The 8,091-nt window shown below is 43.9% G+C and overlaps 1 pseudogene; it reads right to left on the reverse strand.

Moving 5' to 3' along the window:
• Positions 1-2,641: 2,641 nt before the first annotated feature.
• On the reverse strand, positions 2,642-8,088 carry LOC119348080 (annotated as a pseudogene).
• Between the last annotated feature and the right edge of the window lie 3 nt (positions 8,089-8,091).

An 8,091-nucleotide genomic window follows, 5' to 3' on the forward strand; every position in this document is an offset into this window, starting at 1 on the left:
TTCGGTTCGGTGCCAACATTATAATTGTGCCTGACAAATTTATCCAGATTGAGTAAGTTGATATATCTTGGAAGAACATGGTCACATCCCTTACATAGGCACCAATAGCGCCGCCTGAAGCTACTTGAATCTGTTGGTGAATTGAAGCATATTCGGTACTTGAAAATCGGAATAACGCCAATATCCGAATTAGCTGAATCATTGTGTGCTCTTTACCAATTGCAATTACTTCGGTTCGGTGCCAACATTATAATTGTGCCTGACAAATTTATCCAGATTGAGTAAGTTGATATATCTTGGAAGAACATGGTCACATCCCTTACATAGGCAAGTTAGCTTGGCTCCAAAATCTCAGATACTTTTGTGTGGTCGCATCCCTTGACAGGTGCAGCAGCTGAAGCACATGAACAGCCTTGGAGGCAGTTTAGGTATCAAAGATTTCGAGAATGTCGCTAGAAAGTATCAAGCCTTCGAAACAAGAGTACATTTGAAAAGCCATCTTGAGAGATTGCACCTTGTATGAAGTTACAAAGCTGGCATGACTGCACTTTATAGTTTACATTTGGAAACTCTGGAAGGTATGATGCCACCGCCTCAAATTAAGGGGCTTACTATCGAAGGTTATAGATATGCAAAATATCCCAGCTGGTTCCTTGGCGAATCTTATTTCCAGAATCTGGAATCACTTGACCTTGTTAATTGCAGTGCCTTAGAAATCTTACCATCCATTGCCGCTCTCTTTGTAAATTTCTCCTCACTTTGCCAGGTGAATGTCCCAAACCAGAAGACATTACCTTTTGTTCTAGCCAGCCTTGAAGAGTTTGTGAATGTCCCAAACCAGAAGACATTACCTTCTCTTCTAGCCAGCCTTGAAGAGTTTGTGAATGTGAATTGCATGCTTCTTATGTTTATTTCTAACGATGAGCTAGAACAACATGACCAGAGGGAGAACAACATGATGACATACAACTTGAAGTCCCGGCTTTCTTCCATGTGGGAGCTGGATTTAGGGTCAAACATGAGAAATGTACTTTTGTCAGAACATTCATCTCTGAAGCACTTGATGACATTGATGGATGCTGATATTTCTTATCTTCAAACCATTGAAAGTGCTCTTGAAGGAGAGGGGGATGAAGTATGGGTAAAAGCAGATATCGTCAATGCATGGGTGTGTTACCATGAGGAGAGGATAAGGCTCATTTGTACAAGGAACATTGGCCTGCCACTGGTTCCACCAGCAGGACTTTGTCGGCTTGAACTTTTTTCATGCGTCCCTTGAGATTCTCCACATATCACATTGTGTGGTTGCAGCTGATTTCTTCAGTAGTGACTTGCCACACCTGAAACAACTTTCCGTGATCTGGTGCAGAAGCTCTTCATCATTGTTAATTGGTCATTTAACCTGCTTTGAAACACTATCACTACTAACCTCCCTTGAAACACTATCACTACTAACCTCCCTTAAAACACTATCACTACTAACCTCCCTTGAAACACTATCACTAGGGAATTTACAGGACTTGTGCTTTCTTGAAGGCTTGTATTCACTGCAACTTCTCAGCGCCTGGCTTTACAGGTATAACGAGCTCATGCAGCAGGGTTCAACGTATCCCTCGTCTGAAAATTACTAGCGATGTACAGATTACAGAGCAGAGCCGAGTTTAGTCATGAGCTTGCTAATCTCTCCTCACTCGCTGAATTAATTAACAGTTGTGGTTGCAGGACCAGTGAACCGTTAGATTAATCAACACTTGGCCACGTCCATGCATTCGAGTTTGACGCTGTCGTCTGTGTCGCCATAACATAGTTGAGGCCTGAGGGAGGAGAATTCTTTTCTTCTTAAGCCACATTCAGTTCCATGGGTGTAAACTGAACATTGATTCAGCCCAAACATATATACGTTCTTCTGAATCCAGTTCCATGGGTGTAAATTGCGATGTCACCTCTGTTCTATTCTACATTGCGACAGCCCATAGATTGCATCCAGGTGAAGGCCAAATCGATTGATCATCTCTCTTCTACTGTAAATTGCGATAGCAGATACATTTCCACGATGCGCTTAACACTAGCAGCTGAAACAACTGGAATGAATCATGCTCAACTCAAACACCTGTCATAAATATCCAATACTCTGCCATTATGTTTGGGCATTCTTCAGGTTGCAGAACCTGAAAGGATGTCTGGATAATCACAAAATAGTCTGTTCCCGTGCAGCTACACTACTGGTTCTTCTCTCGACGCATGAAATTGAGCGTATTGTCGATAATATAAGATACAGAACAGTTGCCTTTGCCAAAGACATGCCAACTAAAAGAAAAGCAGAATGAATAGTTTGTCGATCCAACTTTAAATTCATCTTGCAGCATCAGTTCAGCATCTTGTTAGATGTAACCAAGCAGCAGGATGAAGATCTCCAAGGGTGCCCTCTTCCACCTGCTCCTATCAAGATTTAAAGTAGATGAGCTCAGCTTAGTTTCTTTTAAGCATGTTTAACCTATAACCGAGGGATATCATGGTGCTTCCAACATACATTAAATTAATTTAACTGACACTAAATTGATATAGAAAACAGGAAGAGGAAACAAAAAGAATAGTACCAAGTTGATTCAGTGGAGAAGGCGGTCCGATCTCATCTCCTTAGCTAGCTACCATGCACTTTCTCCTTTCCTCGATCCGCTCGTTGTGCTCGGTGCACCTCTTGTTCCTGCTTGTTTTTATCTCCTGAACTTGATGCAGCTACTACTGCTTCCTGTTCCTCCTCTACAGCCATTGTGCAGGCTAACCAAACAGATGAAATTAAGATGGAATCAATTGCAGGAAATTACAAAGAAAAAAAAATAGACAAAGCTAGCATACGAACAAACACATTGACACTTGTCTTAATTTACCTCCAGATTCAACCAAGTGCTGGGACAGTATATCCCTCACCCTGACACCATCATCTGCTACATGCCACACTTGCTTGATGCGATTATACTCCTCATCGCTCGGCATGCCTACACCGTCCTCCTCCATATCTATCACTATGTTATGCAATATACAGCACGTGTGGACTGTCCAATAAGCTTCAAGTTGATTATTTGGACGCCACCCTTCTCCCTGCAGGCACTTCCATGTGTCCTTTAACCTTCCCAATGCCCTCAGCGCGACAGCTGTAGTTACTGAGTTTAGCCTCTTATTGAACTCTACTTTTGAGTCTGAGTCTGAGAGGTTACTCTCCAGCTGATAAGGTGTGAGGAGCCACGGACGAAGAGAGTATTCTTCATTACCAATGATGTATTCCCTGACTGCCGATCCACCACCTGATGATATCTTCAGCTTGCTACCATTCAGCCAAGTACCATTCTCGCAATACTTGAAGAGATGAGAGTTGTGCAAAGCCGCCATGCTTGACAAATGCACTTGTGGCCGCCACATGTCAATGTCTCTGAACCTCATATCAGGATCAAGGACGGCTTGCATGAGTATGCCTTCATTCTCCTCATGGTCACAGTTTTGTGATCCAAATGTGATATGAGTTGTATGTACAACACCACAGCAGTTGGGCATGCCATGGACCTTGTGAAACTTACGCTTCATCTTCTCCATTTTTTGGGAAGAGTATGACCAACGCGCATGGAGCAGTGCTCGCTCCACCATAGCCTTAACAAAACTCTGAGTTACTAGTGAGGCAGTTGACCCGTTCACACCAATACAGGATCCTATGGTAACGGGTGAATCACCAGAGTTCAGGATTCTCAGAGCGATGGCTACTCCATCCTGCAAAGACAGCACTCTTCCGTCAACAAAGGTGAGATTCCAAAAATGGGGTCTTCACCAAGATGCAGATATAACTGAAGGTGCTTCTTCTCATTTTGTACACAGATTCAAATTGTGCATCCACAATAGAAGATGATAAGGTTCCTGGATTGGAAGAACATTGGTTACATAATCTCGAATTTACAAGGCAAGAGGTAACATATTACTCTAGATTTTTCATACTTGAAGTAAAACTAGCAGAATAGGTACAAAAAAAATACTTTCCAACATTCAATCAAGTGCTGGGACAGTGCATCCCTCACCCTCATGGCGTCCTCGTCTGCTAACTGCCGCACTTGCTTGATGTAATTCTCCTCCTCTTTTATCCTCCTCCATGTCTATCACTATGTTATGCAATATACAGCACGTGTCGACTGTCCAGTACGCCTCAAGTTGATTATTTGGACGCCACCCTTCTCCCTCCAGGCACTTCCATGTCTCCTTTAACCTTGCCAGTGCCCTCAGCGCGACGGCTGTAGCGGCAGAATGTCTCCTGTTAAACTCAACTTTGGCGCCTGAGAGTGAGAGGCCATTCTCCAACTGGTAAGGAGTGAGGAGCCAAGGACGAAGAGGGTATCCTGCATCGCCAATTATTTATTCCTTGACTTCCGATCCTCCATCTGATGGTACCTTCAGGTTGCTACCATTCAGCCAAGCACCCCTCTCGCAGCACTTGAAGAGATAAGAGTTGTGCAACATGCTTGACTGGTTCATGTTTCGTTGCGATCCCAATGAAATGTCTGTGAACCTCATATCTGGATCTACCATGGCTTGCATTAGCACGCCATCATTTTCCTCATTCTCATGGTTTTGCGATCCAAATTTGATGTGAGTTGTATGTACAACACTGCAGCAGTTTGGCATGCCATGGACCTTGTCAAACTTGCGCTTGATCTTCTCCACTTGAGCGGAGCCAGGCAACCTGACCCATAGCCTTGATCTTCTCCACTTGAGTTGAGCCAGGCAACTTGATCTTCTCGTGCCTTGCTCGTCCTGCCATAGCCTTAACAAACCTCTGAGTTAACAGCAAAACCGTTGACCCATCCACACCAACTGATGATCCCACAATCTCCGGCGACTCACCGGAGTTCAACATTCTCAAAGCAATGGCCACTCCATCATGGAAAGACAGCACTCTCTCGTCAACAAAGGTGTGGCCTCCTACCATCATATCTTCAGAAAGGGGCACCTTCACCAAGCTGCAGATGTAACTAAAGGTACTTCTTCTCATTTTGTACAGAGACTCAAATCCTTGTGTGCCCACCATACAATATGATAAAGTTTCTGCATGGCAAGAGAAGTACAAAACTGGTTATACATAATCTCTAATTTACAATGCAAGAGCTAACCTAGTATAACAAGAAAGACATGGGGTGCAACTAAATCAGAAAGTAGCTATGCATAAAAGAACCCACACGTACAACCATGTTTTTATGTCATCTGAAACAACTCATAATCATGTGAAAAAAAAATTTATGGAATATATTCAGTCATCAAGCAGCATAAATGGATGAAAGGCAGGAGAAAATGAAACAAAAGTATAATAAGATAAAGCAGCCAGTATTTGAATCTAACTTGCAGTTGCCACTTCTTGTGTATAACACATACCATTTTCTTGGGCTGTCAATTTGTTGTTTCTGTATAATTTCCCGCGATCCATTGTTTGTAGTTGGTGTGCTTCTTGTTCATTGTTTTCATCTCTTCGACCGGATGCTTCTTGTTCCTCCTCTGCAGCGAATGTGTGGACTAACCAAGTAGGTGAAAGATGGAGTCAACGGGAGGGAAAGGCAAATAAATGGCTCACTTGCTCGATGCAATTCTCCTCCTGATTGCTCAGCATGGCTGCACCGTCCTCCTCCATGTCTATCATTATGTTATGCAACCTACAATACGTGTTGATTGTCCACCGCAAATCATTTTGATTATTCGGATGCCAGCCTTCTCCCTGTAGACACTTCCATGTGTCTTTCAACCTTTCCAGTGCCCTCAACGCCATGGCTGTAGCTGCAGAGTGTCTCTTGTTGAACTCCACTTTTGAGTCTGAGATGTCATCCTCCAATCGGTAAGGTGTGAGGAGCCATGGACGAAGAGGGTATCCTGCATCACCAATGATGTAGTCTCCAACGTCTGAGCCATCTGATAGCTTCAGCTTGCTACCATCAAGCAAAGTACCTTTCTCGTAGGACTTGAAGAGCCAAGAGTCGTGCAAAAGACTTGACTGGTTCATGCTACTTGATGCTCCAAACCAAATATTTGTGAACCTCATATCTGGATCAACGACGGCTTGCATTAGTGTGTCAGTGTTCTCATGGTCAAGGTTTGGTGATCCAATTTTAAAGTAAGCTCTATGTACAACACCGCAATAGTTTGGCAAGCCGTGGATCTTGTCAAACCTGCACTTGATCTTCTCCATTGCTTGGAAATAGTATGGCCAGTCCAAATGGCGCAGCGCTCGCTCCCGAATAGCCTCAATAAACCTCTGAGTTACCAGCGAGACAGTTGACTCGTTCACACCAACAGAGGACCCTAAGGCAACCGATGTTTCACCAGAGTTCAGCATCCTCAGAGCGACGGCTACTCCATCTTGTAAAGACAACACTCTCCCATCAACAAAGGTGTGCTCCCTTGCCATCATACTTTCAAAAAATGACACCCTCACCAAGCTGCAGACGTAACTAAAGGTGCTTCTTCTCATTTTGTACACCGACTCAAATCCTCGTGGGTCCACCATACAAGATGATAAGGTTCCTGCATGGCAAGAAAATTACAATATGGTTACATGATACTCTAGGTATGTTAAACTCGAGAAAACGTGCATTGGGAAGCAGTCAAAAGACAAAATACTTAGCAACATGCACTAGGGAGGTACATAATATATCTGGACGAAAAGCAAGAGATAAAATCAAATTAACTTATAAACTGGCAAAAAGAGTGCTCAAACAAATTAAGACAAAGCTTGATGTTTGATTTTCTATACCTTCAAATATGGTAGAGCTGCTAATATTTGAATCTAGCTTGTAGTTGTCCCCTCTCGTGTACAAAACGTACCATTTTCTTTGGTTGTATCCATCACCTGCATATGCCTTGACATGCTCCACTTGGCTGAACTTGTCCCACTCAGTGCCAGATTGTCCCGCGGCTACCGCAGAGAGCAACCATAGCCTGCAGAATAACTGCAAACTCCTTGCCTTTATGTCTCGCATGTATTCTGGGAGTTTTTCCATGGTGTAATCCTCCAGGAGAAGCCTCTCGAGTGAAGCGATACGCTCCAGCACCTTCAACTTTGGGCAGTTCTGGATGTTAAGCTTCTGCAGATTGGGGATATGGGTGATCCTCTCCAGGTCAGGGCATCGATTCACTATAAGCTCAACAACACAAGGAAAGCTCTCGATGTAGCTGAGGTGCTTGACATCTCGTTGATATAATATTTTCAAAGAGCTTGCATTGGAGGCAAGGCCTGGAGGAACATGCCTCACTCTGCATTTACTGAGCACAAGTTTCTACAAACGACGCATGGCTTGTACTTGCTCCTCCCACTCCCACTCCTCCCATTCCACCATTCCGTCCAAGAGCAATTTATTTAACCTCGGAAATGAAGCTGCTGCCACCTGCAAGAATCCAGTTCCCACATGTTTGATGCATGGAGCACGAGAGACCTGTAGAAGCTGCAGATTGGGGAGCTGGCACAACCCATTGGAAAGTTGTGTGCAACAAGCCAGATCATGAAAAAAATAGCCTTCAAGTTGTTGAGGGGCACCATTGATGTGGACATCATCCAGCTCGGGAGTTGCTGGCCAGCTTATCATGAACCTTCTCAATTTGTTGCTGCTCTTCCTCAGAGACACCTTTCTTCTCTTTGACCAACCCATTATCTCCCAGTTTGCTGGTGCAACCCAGGTGTAGTGTGATAAGATGCATCTTCTCGCCGAGCCTAGCATTAGCAGCAAACGAGGCAGCAGATACATTCTCTAATTCAGTTAATCCAAGATACCTAAGCTGTGAAAGAGGCCCCAACTCATCCAAACTGCACCAATCACCATCCATGTGGGCTCGAAACAAATTTAGTTTCCTCATATTTGTCAGACCACTAAACCCTCTAGGTACCATACTTGCTTCGGGAAGTGCAAGTAACCTCAGCTGGCCAAGCTTCACAATGCTGTCAGGAAGATTCACCAATTTTGTACATCCACCAAGGTCAAGGAATTGCAACAGTTTCATCTTGCCAATGTTCTCTAGAAGTACAGATATACCAACATTTACTAGTGATAGATACCTCAGGTGCTTGAGCTGATG

Source organism: Triticum dicoccoides, unplaced genomic scaffold (assembly GCF_002162155.2).
Source record: "Triticum dicoccoides isolate Atlit2015 ecotype Zavitan unplaced genomic scaffold, WEW_v2.0 scaffold8426, whole genome shotgun sequence".
In the NCBI taxonomy this organism is placed as follows: domain Eukaryota; kingdom Viridiplantae; phylum Streptophyta; class Magnoliopsida; order Poales; family Poaceae; genus Triticum; species Triticum dicoccoides.